This window comes from Triturus cristatus, chromosome 9 (genome assembly GCF_964204655.1).
Source record: "Triturus cristatus chromosome 9, aTriCri1.1, whole genome shotgun sequence".
Classification (NCBI taxonomy): Eukaryota; Metazoa; Chordata; class Amphibia; order Caudata; family Salamandridae; genus Triturus; species Triturus cristatus.
The window spans coordinates 937,234,702-937,248,192 of NC_140592.1; the positions used below are offsets into that span (position 1 = coordinate 937,234,702).

At 44.9% G+C, this 13,491-nt stretch overlaps 1 pseudogene; it reads right to left on the reverse strand.

Moving 5' to 3' along the window:
- Window positions 1–11,502: 11,502 nt before the first annotated feature.
- On the reverse strand, window positions 11,503–12,305 carry LOC146799102 (uncharacterized; annotated as a pseudogene).
- Window positions 12,306–13,491: the final 1,186 nt, after the last annotated feature.

The following is a 13,491-nucleotide window of genomic DNA, read 5'->3' on the forward strand; positions in this document are numbered from 1 at the left end:
GCTGATTCAGCCTAAATCTTATCAGGAGGAAGTGGTGGTTAGGATTAGATACCACATTCAGATACGGTTCAATTGCACGAGACGTTTTTAGTAATTGGTGGGCGCGTACAGTTGGTTTTACCAACTCCCTTTCTTCTCTTTCCATGGAGGCCATATATAAATAAGATTGCTTCACCCACTGCAGGTCACCCTTTACTAGTTTATCTGGTGAATTAAATAGCTCTGGCCGACCCAATTTCACTGCCAACCTTTTAACGTGACTCAGCCAAGGGATACGGCTCACTTGATCTAGAGCCAAACAATCTCTTAAGACTTCACGATTTAATTCTAATTCGGGGTTTAACCAAGTTGTAATCCATTTCAAAAGAGGTGCTAATACAATTAAATCCTCAACAAAGCCAATCCCAATCTCTTGATGGATTATATATGTTGGTGTGGATTGTGGCACCGATAACAAGTTTCTTAAAAATTTGTTCTCAACAACTTGAATTCCACTTGCCTCTCTAAAACCCCATATATCCGCACCATAAGTTGCAATGGAGGTGCATTTTGCTTCATATATTTTTAGCAAGGCTTGCATTGGTTTAGCCCCTAACCTACTTGCGAAACCTAAAACTGCAGATGTGGATCTGGCCAAGACATTTCTCTTTGCATGTAATTGCGGTATCCATGTGCCTCGGTCATCCCAGATAGGGAAAAGTTGTAACCCTGGTAATCACGTTACCCTCGCAATGGAGAGTTTTAACCCTTTTAGGCTTAGAGCCAATTATCATTGTGTGTGATTTTGAAAAATTAACACTTAAATCCAAGGATTTCATAAAAGTAGCAATAGAATTTAAAAGAAGTTGTAAACCGACCGCCGTTCTTGCTAAAAGTGCGGCGTCATCCGCGTATAGGAGTGCCAGGATCAATCGGTCCCCCACACGCGGAATGTCTTTGCTTGCTTCCCCTAAAACTTGCTCCAGGTTATTAATATAAAGGGTGAAGAGTAAGGGGGCCAGAATACACCCCTGCCTAACACCGTTAGCGATACATATTCCCTGGGTGCAATTCCCCCTTTGGTCATACCTCACAGTGGCAGTCAGGTCCCTGTGCAGATCGGCAAGGAAATGAACGATATTTCTGTCCACACCTAACTTGAGAAGCATAACCCATAGTTTGGACCTATTCACTCGGTCAAAGGCCGAGGAAAGGTCCATAAACACAAGGTAGAGTGTTCCCTTCTTGGCGATGGTATACTTCCCAATTAATAGGTGCAGGTTAAGGTACTGATCAGTAGTGCCTCTTCCTTTCCTGAATCCGTATTGCAGATCTGATAGAACGTTAGATTCAGTTAACCAAACTGTGAGTTTACCTAGTACCGCCCTTCCAAGTACCTTAACGGCAGAGTCAATGAGCGATACTGGTCTGTAACAGCTTGGGTCCCCTCTATTGCCCTTTCTGAAAATTGGGACAATCACTGACTCTGACCATGATCTAGGTAGTCCCATTTTACATGCACTATTAAAAACGTGGGCCAATATCTTAGACCAAAACATTATATCAAACTTGAAAAGATCGGCTGGGACACCGTCTGGTCCAGGGTCATTTGGGTTATAGCCTCCGCTACTTCTAACTCCGAAAACGTCAGAGTGTATGCCTCAACTTCAAAGGTGGTGCCTGAGGGTCCTTGATTAACCTGATCGCTGTACATAGATTTAAAATGATTATGCCAATCTTGCTCCTGTATGTTACAGTCAAGGGGGGAGACAATAGATTCTTGAAAAACATATTTGTTAACAATGTCCCAAAATTTGGCACTATGTTTAATCTCATGTTTGCGTTTATTTATTGCCAATTTATATATTTTCCTTATAGCTGCTATGGCGCACTTATCTTGTGGTTTAGACGTTAAGGCCACTAGCAACTTTCGATGAGCAACTGAACAATTGCGGTCAAACCATCTCTCCCCTTTGTTTTGATGTTCCCTAAAAGGGCATTTAAGATCAGAAGCCACCTGGGTACACATTTTGGTATATGCCATAAGGACCTCCTTGTCCCTCGAGTTGTCGTCTAGACAAAGGTTCATCTCTCTTCCAACAGTATGCGACAAATTCGCCTGAAAATCCCCCGGTACTACCGAGCACCATTTGAGTTTACGGGCCTGGTCTATAGGTCGAATATTAGCGGTACAAGCAGATCTGTCGGATTTTCGGGTTTCCTTGAGACCACCCGCCAGTATCAAACTTATGGGATTGTGGTCACTATACACAGACCACTTGGTGGTGTAGTCCATCACCCATGGGGTCAGAGCTACACTAATAAAAATATAGTCAATGGTGGAATGCGCTCCCATACCTTTAAAGGTGGGGACATCCTCACCATCATGCCTTATATTGGGATAAAATAGGCCATGATCCGCCAGGGTGCTCTCCAAAAGAGCACCCTGCAATGAATGTTCAAAATGCGTCTCTGAATAATTAGCAGGGCCCAGGATATCCGAAACATAAAAATTTAGACTGCAACGATGTACATTAAAATCGCCTAAAATAATAACCGAATAAGAAGTAGTTTGTTTCTTACTATATGAATCAAGGAAACAGTTCAGACTGACCAAATGTTCATTTATAGTGATTTTATCAAATGAATTATAAAAAATAACAATGAGCAGGTTTGGGGCATTTAAAAAAGTGATCTGTACCACCAGAAAATTCAATGAGCCTGAGTTCAATTTACAATGGTTACCTGCAACTTTTAGAGAAATCAAGGTCAAAAGACCACCCTTTGCCCTGCCTCTTACAAAGGGTTTAGCTGGTTCCATATGGATGGTATAGCCATCCATCCAGAAGTTGTTCTCGGTGTCCCAAGTTTCTTGTAACCCAATCATGTCAAACTCGCTTAGGAAATCTTTCCACCTGGTGTCATCTGACTTATTTTTAAGTCCTGCTATATTCCAGCTTAAAATCCTTGTACACTGTCCTGAGTAACTCTTTGCCCCCTGGGTAGGTTCACGCTGACAAATCATGTTATTGACTCCAGCCCCGTTATACCCTTCAAGACAGGGGTCTAGTCAGTCATTATTATCCAGCTGGCTTAATGGGGCAAATCTATTTGATGTCGCAAACCTACTCTCTATGGTTCTGTTGTCTGCAGTGGTATTCCCTTTTAAGTGGCCTTGAGATTGATCCACAATATTTGTCCTGGGGGAACTGAGTAGCATTATGCATAGTTTTGGCGGTAAATCCACATAACCCTCTTCCTATCATATATCTTAATGGCCCCCTGCTGTCTCTACCCCTTGTGCCCATATCGGGTGGATAAAAAGAACCGAGGGGTAAAGCTGTGATCCTTCCCCTGGCCCTATTAAAGCTCCCGTGAAGGAGCCACCCTGCCACATCTATCTGATCAAAATTGATCACTATGCAGTTGCCATCTTCCGTTTTAGGGCCATTTCCCACCCAGCCTACCCGCCTTGCCATTATAATGTGTGTAGATGCTCTTAGGCCCCCCCTCAGAAGCCCTACTGCACCAGAACATAACTTTGCGAATGAGCTCCTCAGTTGTCTCAGTGCTATTACTTTTAAGAGGAGGTACCCCTACTAAGACCGCCACTAGGGGAGAAGCCTCCGGGGGCAGATTCAGCACTACTTGTGTAGCGGATGCTCCTGATGGTGATAAATGTGACCCTATAAAAGGTAGTATATCGGGCTTCCGCTTAGTGGAACTCAAAGCTCCTTTAGCGATAACGCCCATTTGGTCACTACATGCATCAATTCTAGTGAAAGGCCCCAAGGGTGTCGGTGTTGGTATAGTATCATTATCAGTGATCATGATGCGAGATGTTAATAGACTCCTGGCATCCTCAGCTTTACCTGTTTTATTTCCCACAACATTTATTTTATGAGCCTGACTCCTCCCCGCACTGACGACATCAAGTTTGAACTCTATTTTAGTTAGCCTGTCCATCACACAATCTAAACCAGATGTAATACACTTAAATAAGTCCTCCTTTAGTAATCCAACGAGCGTGTCAATGTGTGAGAAAATCGGGTCCAAATCCGCATTAGCCAAATTAGGGGAGATCAGTATCTCCGTGGACCGCTGATCATCACACCCCTTCCGTGTTAATGTCTTCTTTGTGGCGGACCTGTTTTTAGATATTTGTTCCTCCCTTTTTTGCAGAGGCTACAGCCCCGTCTCTTGACGATTCCGTGCTCCCCTTGTTCTCTAATTGACCTTTGGGGCAAGATATAGAAGCAATGTCATTATCTCTAGTGGTATTGTTTACAGTCAAAGCTATTATTTGGCTTAAGTCGGGATCTGGACCTGTAACACCCTTGGTGACAGTTTCAACTGTTCCATCAGTCCCCAACCCCAACTGAGCCTCCACATCCTGGATCTCATTAGTTATGGCCCCCACAGCTGTTGTCAAATAAGAAATAATAGAGGCACAGTTGCGTGGAATCTTTGCCTTGGATTTGGTGGAAACGGCGGAACATAAGTCTTTTCGCTTACCCATACTGATGTCTTGGCGAAAGAGGGATGGCCCGGTCCGGTCTCAGCCGTTCACGGATGGGCGCAGACGAGCCTGCCCTTGGCCCGGGCTTTGCCAGGCGCGCGCCTGCGCGCGTCCCGCGAAGCAGTTGCCGCGAGTGGTTAAATATGCCCCCCTGGGCGCTTGGCAGCGACGTCAGCACCTCCGGGCGCAGGCAGTAGAGTCTCCTGGGGCTTGAAGTCCCCGTGGTAGTCGGTTCACAGGGCGATGCGGCTCCCTCGAAGGTGTACTCTCTCCCTGATTAGTACCAAAAGGCTATTTATCTCCCCAGGCCTTACTCACTCTCTTTCTTCTAGGTGTTCACGCTCCCTTACAGGTGTCCTATATCTATCCACCCCTAACCCCGGGCCAGTGTGCTCTCTCTCCCTGACAAATGTTTAAGGTCTCGCTATCCCCGCAAGCCTAGTGACCCCTTTGTTTTCTAGGTGTTCTTACTGCCAGGTGTTCTCTCGCCCTATCAAGTGCCAAAAGTTTGACGATCTATCTACCCATTCCTTATGCTCTCTCTCTCTCTCTCTTTAGTCAAGACATTTACTGTTCCTTACAGGTATACCATACAGATCCACATCTCTCTCTGTGTTTTCTCTCTCTCTCTCTCTCTCTCTCTCTCTCTCTCTCTCTGATAATTGTTCATAGTCTTCCTATCGCCTCATGCCTGGCATTCTCTTCCCGGGTATTTTCTCTCTCTCTCTCTCTCTCTTCCTGGTGTTCTCACTCTGCCCATGGTCTTTCTACCAATCTCCAAATGCATTGTAATCTTTCTATATCTCTTCTACATGCTCACTCTCACTTACATATGTCCCTTATCTATCCACTTCACCCCGTGTCAGGTCTTTTGTCACTTTGTGACAAGCATCCAAGGTCTGCCTATCTCCCCGTGCATGGGGTTCATTCTCTCTTCCGAGTATTCTCTTTCCCTGATATGTGGCACAGGTCTGCCTGTTTACCTCCCCATATCTGGCATTCTCTCTATCTCTCTTCCAGTTAATCTTTCCCCCTGGCAGGTGCCTCAGGTCTGTTCTCACCCTACCAGGTATTTTCTCTCTTCTAATCATGCTCTCTCTGTTTCTGTCAGCTTTAGCCCCTAGACCCTCATGTGTCCTCTGTCGCTGGCAGGTACCACAGGTTTAGTTCCATCTCATCTCTGCCAAACGTTATATTTCCCCAACCATATATCCCTCTTTTACACGCTATGTGTTCTCTACTAATGGTCACAGGTCTCTCTGGTTCCTTTCTGTCAAATGTCCTCAACTGCTCTGGCCAGGTGTTCTCTCTTATATACAAGTTTGAGTGTCCAATGTTTAGTTCTGTCTTTCTATTTCAGCTGTTCTCTCCATACTACGTCTCAAGGGATAGCTCTCTCCTTCACACAGTAAGTGTCCTCTCTCCCATTCCAGGTTTCCCCAATCTATCTCTGTCTTGCTCTGGTTCCCAAGTGCTTGTCCGGTGTTGTCTCGTCATACCAAGTACCTAGGCATCCCTATCTCTATCTTTCTCTCCATAGCTCAGGCTTGCTGCTGTCTTTCCACGAAAAGTAGTTATCATAGCTATCTCTCTCTTCATATCCGAGGTGCTCTCTCTCCGTTTCTAGAGATCTCCGATTAGCTCTCTCCCTTCCGACTAGGAACACTCCCAAATCTCTGCCAGTGAATCTCTCCCTGCCAGATTTATCATGTCTCTCTAACTTGCTAGGTGCCCCAAGTCTAGCTATTTCGTTCTGTCAGGCGTTCGCTTTATGCCTGTCCATCGTTGTGTCTCTCTGTGTCTTAGTGTCTGTGTCTCCCAGTGTGTCTGATTCACTGTATCTGCATCTCCCAATGTCTGTCTTTCCCAGTGTCTGCGGGTTCTGTGGTCCATCACTGTATTACTCTGTTTTAGTGTCTGTGTCTCCCGGTGTTTGTGTTTACTATGTGTCTGTCTCTCCCATGTGCGTCTCCTATCTGTCTACATCTCCCATGATCTGTCTCTCGGGTTCTGTGGCCCATTTTACTGTCTTTTGTGCTGACTGTGTCTCCCAGTGTCTGTGAATCCCATGTGCCTGTCTCTCCCATATGCTTGTATCTCCCATGTGCTTGTCTCTCCCATAGTCTGTTTCTCCCAGTGTCTGCTGGTTCTGTGGTCCCTCCATACCTCCACAACACAAAATACTATTCTACATAATTACACTCCATAACACATAATTCCAACGCCACATAATTCCAGTACACTCAGTACCATATCTCTACTATCCACATGTTTCCACTGCACACCATGCCATATAATTCTACTACACAAATCCACTCCACCCTGATGTACCAAAGACTCGTAAAAAAGAGACTTGCTAGGAAGCAATCATCTCATTTAACTCCCTAACATTGTATTAATTACGTATTGTGTAAAACTAATACGCACTACATCAAAAATAAGGGTCAGAGAAGCTTGCATATGTGTTTACTAATATAAGTAACTTGAGGGAAGTTCTAAAATGGCTGCTAACGGGAAATCTTTATTGCGCATCGACGCAGTATGACGAGCTGTCGCTTGGAGGGAAATTCTTGCGCATGAGCAGAAAATACTAAAATGGCAGATGGAAAGCTCACATGCTCAGCATCTTCTTTCCTGAAATTAAACCAAGCTATTTTACTAATTGTAATGCGGGGAATGCATTAATAAGTAAATGGGATTAGAGTAGGTGGTATACAGTGAAACCATTTATTCTTGAAAATAGTATTTGTCTTTCTGACTTTCTTATTAGTGCACATTTAGGCCTCTCGTATGAGTCCAGAGTTTGTTAGACATGTGACCTCTGCGCATGCCTGGTGAGATTGAGGCAGAAGAGTGACGATACACTTGAATGCGATCCAAGGACACAAAAGTTACATACCCTGGGAACAAGCACTGAAGACCTCTGGATGAATGGATGTTCACGACAATTTTAAACAAATGTTTCTAATAAGATGTGAATATGGGTGGGAATAAAGTTTGGAATAGAAATTAAGGGGTTGGATTTATGAACAATGGGTTGATAGACTAAGATGACATATACGCATGGTGTGATGATCTTCCCCCCTGGCCTGTCCCATCAGAGTTAGTATTTTTACGATATTGAAACATTAATGGGTGGTAAATGAATATTGAAAGGTATAATTGAGGTAGTTTTAGTTAGTTAGTCAGACGGAGATTAGCTGAATGCTGCAGAAGCTCGGGATGCTGTCGGAGTGACGAGAGATGCTGATGAAGAATCAAATGCCGAACTATCTATCTTAAATTAATTTTAGAAGAAGATCGCGGAAGAATCTCGAGGAGGAAGAGAGTGTCAGAGAGGGGTGCTGCGCAAGTGTCGGTGTTAGAGAGGCCATCTATCTTGTCCTGAATCCTGACCATAAGCCTTTGCCGCCTGATCTTTCCCGGGGGACCCTTTACCAGCCCTTTGGACAGGGGGTTGGTTTTCACACCATCCTAGGTAAATATTATTTCCGTGAATGTGCAGATGTCTTTTTCTCTCTGTCCTCTCCTTCCTGTGCATAAGTCATTGCAAAGTATAAAGTATGTGCTTTATGATTGATTAATTGAATCTTCTCTCTTATGTGTGACGACGACTGTACTGTACTTTGAGGTGGTTCATATGCAAATTAATTAAGATAAAGATGTAAAAAATGTTCGAGTCTTTGGTTATTTCATTAAAAATAGAATAGGTTAATCTATGTCATTTCACCATCAACTAGCTCCAACTAATGGTCCATCGACCATTGGATATAACTTTTTGATCAGTGAAAAGATTAGTTAGGAATGAAAAGAAACTAATCTTGACTTTAGAAAACATAAAAACATTGACTCCAGCTGTTACCTAACTGTGAATGTGTGTTTATGGGCCCAGGTGAGTATATGGTATTGGAGTATCTGTTGCTGGTACGCCGCGGGATCAGTTTTCTGGTAGCAGAGCTATGGTCAATATTGACTAATTTGGTGATAAGTATTGATTATTGATTAATGTCTAACAAAAAAGAGTTAGCGTCTTATGTTGTCTGGAAAATTCTCGGGGAGTGAATAGCGGGTGGTGATAGAATCCTTACTGCAGTGAGGTTACTCGTCTGTTGAAATAGCACTGAGAAGCTATGCAGGGCTATGCAGGGCTGGCAGTGTTAAAATAGGGACTATTTTGTATAAAAGTTGAGTGTGAATGGTAGCGAAAAGGGTTCGCTGGTGAAACTTTGGTCTTATATCACCTAGTAAGGGTAACACTGAAGGAGTAGCGGGTTCTCGTGAGCTTGAATGAAGGGTAAACAGAGGTTTTTTACTTGCAGTAGAAAAGGAGCAATTCTAAATCTCCAGAACAAGTCGGAAAATCTATCCTTTGTTTAGTGGAACAGGCAGAGTAGCGAATATTTTTATGTTGTTATTAACTAAATTTATTTAAAGAAGTGTAAAGAAAATATGTTTTTGTATTACCTTGTGAAGGGAGGGTCAGTTGCCGGAGTTGCACTGATGCCACAGAGAGCCGTGCTGGGATAGGCTGAAACAGCGGGCGTGTGACAGACGCGAATTGTAAAGGAGGGATCCGTAGTAAGGAGCAGAACTGACGTCATTGAAAAGGCCGCGCTGGTATTGGTCAGACCACGAGCGTGAGCTGGAATCTGATTGGGTGATTGAATAGAAGCTGTTTTAGGATTGGTTGACGAAAATTTGTATGTTTGATTCTCATTTGCCTTTTGAAGTGAGTCTCCCCGACAGGAAAGCTCGAGGGTTTGTGGATTATTGTTTCCTACATCGAATATCTAGAATGTATGGTGAACAGAGAAAAATTTCATTTATAAAGAAAATTAAGAATTTCTTTAAGAAAGATAAGCCTGTGTTGACAATTGAGGGGATTCCTATTCCGCCACCTAAAACGCCTGCTTCATTTATGATGATGGAGAGAGGATATCATACATGTGTATGGATGGAGAATTGGATAGAATACACAAAGAGTGATGGTGTTTTAGCTTTTCCTGAACATGGTACGTTTGATGGGAGAATTCTTCAGAACTTGAGAATGCGGATGAATGATTTAGATCCAAGACCTAGGCTCACGCAGTATGAGGCTTTAGAAGAATGGGGGACTGAGGCATATGAACAAGAGAAAAACAAGAGTGGAAGATATATGGGACATTTCCCCCGATATTTATGTGAGTCACGTGAGGGTCAGATGAAGCAATGGAGAAGAGCAATGGTATCAGAAGGTTTATATCCAGTGTTAGTGGCTGAGGAACAGTCAGGGGGCAAGTGTAAAGAGAAAACGAAACACATGAAAATGACAGGTTATGGTGAATCAGATGATGAATCTTTGGAGGACATTTTAACTAAAAACCCTCTCCCGCCGTATCAGGAAAGACCCAGTAGAGTTACCCCAAGTGCACCAGTCATGGGAACACCCTTGATTTCACATATTTTACATGATACGTCAGTTAATAGGGTACTTCAAGATAGGGAAAAAGAAGCGTTAAATAAAAATAGAGAGGGATATAGAAAATAAGCCAATTAAATTTAAACCCAGAAGCATTGACAATACCCGTAACTATAGGTCCTGTTGTTTCTTTGTATCGAGACAAAGTAAATTGCCCAAAACTCCAAGTTGTAATAACTCCTCTGAATAATCCTAGGAAAGAAATTGTAATAATTGACGACCAAGCCAGTGAGTGTGATTCAGTGATTTCATTAATGGTTCTACCAATAAGAGAATCAGTACGTGAAACCCCAAAAAGAGTTACACCCAGCAGTTCAAAAGAGGGAAGGTCTGTGGTATCCTCAGGAACAAGAAGTGCAACAGTGGTAACTCCAGAAGATCTGGAGAGATGGGCGCAGGGAATAGAAAATCAAAGTTCGACCCCAAAAATATTAGACATTTACAAACTGAAAGTGGAATTGGAAGAGGTAATAGCTGGAAATGTGGGAATAGAAAGATTGAACACTTACAATGAGGAAGAGATGTTGTTTATATGTAGAAGTATAACCAGAAATGCAAGATTGTTTCATGAGAAATTGACAGAGCTTGCTTCAGAGATGGGAATAGATATAGGGAGATCAAAAAAACTACAGTGTCAGGTGTCAGCGGCTCAAGAAGGAATCAGAAACCACTAACCTCTGCGTAGCAGCCAGCAGGGACGATGTCCAGCTGAGTATGTTCCCTTCTCCACCGGATGCGGTCTCTCCCCAGAGTGTGATGTGATACAGCTATGAGGGAGCGCACCCGGGGGAAAAGAACAAGGACGAAAACAAAAACTCCTGGGGCTCTTGCGTAGGGGGTCTGGTCTGAGAGTGCGTACCGGCTATCTGCAAGGAGGGTACAGAAACAGACAATTTGTAGGTTAATACTTCTGCCTAACCCCTCAAAGACACTCTTCTTCACTTTTTTCTGGTAGCATATATATAGATATACCTGAGTGGATTTGGGCTATGCCCCTTCTGCTCTGTTTCCTCACAATGTACAGGTAAGTTCCTTGAATATGTCTTTCCACCCGGTATTCCCCCAGCATCAGTTGCGACACTCTCTCGCTTCTCCAGGTTCCAGCACTCACTTAGATGAAAGGCTCTAAGTGCAGACTGGAATCCCCATACAAGCACAAGGTCTGGATCTCCAGCGTAATATTAAAGGAAAAAGAAAGGGGTTTCTTACTTGCTTCTCAGGGGAGTAAAGTCACTCGGTACCTGTCTGTCCTGTGCTGGCCACTGGAAAACCATAAGCGTCACCCAACACGGCAGAAAACGGACTTCGGATGGGCGTCCGTGGATTATGGCAGCTCCACCATCGCCAAAAGGTTCAGGAGATGTTGAACTGTAGTAAACTGTGAAGTTCCCGCAGCATGAACGCTTCTCTTGTGAAGTCCTCGCGGGAACGTTACTCTAGGATGCTTTTCTTTTGAAGTCCTCTCAGATTTGCTTAACACGGGTGCATTCAAGGCGATGCTCGGCTTTCTCCGATCCGCGGGAAGGAAAGCGTCCGCTCGCCGCCATCAATCGGGAAGGATTGTCAAGCGCCTCCCCCTCGCCCCGGAAGTGCTTTTGAAGGCAACCGCTTGAAACACGGGTCGCCACCCGTAAGCGGCCCTCGGCCTTCTGGGAGTTGTAGTTTTGGAGGAGATTCGGGTAGGGAAGACGCGAGAAACACGTCTCTGCCTGTGGCTTCGTGCGTGAAGGAGCATGACAGAACCCCCTCTTAAGGATCGCCGACTCGGCGGTTGTCCCGGTCTTCCAGGGTGAGCCTCGTGGAATCGTTCAATGAGATCGGGGCAGTGGAGGTTTTGTACCGGTTCCCATGTCCTATCCTCCACCCCAAAACCTTTCCAGTCCACCAAGTATTGCACTGGCCCCCGTACCAAACGGGAATCGAGGAGTTCCTGTACTTCATATTCTTGCTGTCCCTCGATCTCTAATGGGAGGGGGCGTTCTGGCAACCTAATGTGGCTAGGACATGGACGGAGCAAGGAAACGTGGAAAACGGGGTGGATGCGCCATGTCTGGGGTAATGCTATTTTCATTGCCACTCATTAATGGTTTCTACTATGGGATAGGGACCTATGTATTTTGGTTTCAGCTTGTTGGCCCCCTTTAGATGCAGGTTTCTAGTTGCCAGCCATACCATGTCCCCCACCTTATATTCTGGTTCTTTGGTTCTCTTCTGATCTGCAAATCTTTTGTAAGTCGCTTGAGCCTTGCTGAGGTGCTGCTTTGCCTCCTGGAGCACGGCTCGTAAATGTGCATGATGTTCTTGAACGCTAGGGACCGGGGATTGGATGGGCCATTCAAAGGGAAGCATGTTTGGATGGTATCTGTACAAACAGAAGAATGGAGAGCACCCTAGCGTGGAGTGTTCTGAGTTGTTGTAGGAAAATTCCGCTGTCCATAGTAGGGTGACCCAGTGTGTAGCGCTCTGGAGGTAAAAACATCAAAGGTATTGTTCCAGGGACTGATTGAGACGTTCTGTTTTTCCATCAGTCTGGGGATGATAACTAGTGGACAGCCTGGCGTCGATGTTCATGGCTTTGCATAATGCTCTCCAAAATCGGGAGGTGAACTGTGTTCCTCTGTCCGTGATGAGAACGCTGGGCAGCCCGTGGGCTCTGACTACGTGTTGCAGAAAGATAAGGGCTAATTCGAATGATGTAGGTAGCCCTTTTAGAGGTATGAAATGCCCCATCTTGGTCAGATGGTCCACGACCACTAACACCACCGTGTATCCACTGCAGGGGGGCATCTCCACGATAAAATCTATAGAGACAGTGTGCCAGGGTCTAGGAGGGATAGGCAAAGGTCTTAGTAGTCCCCTCGGTTTGGAGTGTTCCGCTTTTCCTTGAGCACACACTGAACACCCGCTGAGGTACTCTTTTGTGTCTTTCTTTATCGTTGGCCACCAGAAGGAGCGTTCAATACAGGCAATTGTTTTGTGTGTTCCCAAGTGTCCTCCCAACGCGGTATCGTGAGCCCATGCCAGGACCTGTTCCTGAAGACCCGCAGTTGGTACATATAGTGCGTGAGAATGGTACAACAAGTTCTTGTCTTCGGCTCGGTGTTCGGGTTCTTCTTTCATCCAGGCCCGTCTGTCGATATCGGCTAAGGAAGTCCTTTCGTCGTCGAGGAACGTCTGGGAGAAGAGTAAGGCTAGGGTCGATTCTTCGATGGAGTCCTCCGCGAGGATCAAGGGGGGTTCCGGCGTCTCTATGTCTCTGGGGTCCTCAGGGTCTTCCAAGCGGGATAAAGCGTCTGCTTTCCCGTTTTGGAGTCCCGGTCTGTATTTGATGATAAAATCATAATCAGCAAAAAAGAGTGTCCATCGCAGCTGTCGGGGTGTGAGTGCCCTAGCTGTTTTCAGGAACAACAGGTTCCGGTGATCTGTGTATATTTCTATTTTGTGTCGTGCTCCCAAGAGATAGTGTCGCCATTCTTCACAGGCCCGTTTTATGGCAAGCAATTCTTTGTCGGAGATAGAATAATTTATTTCGCTG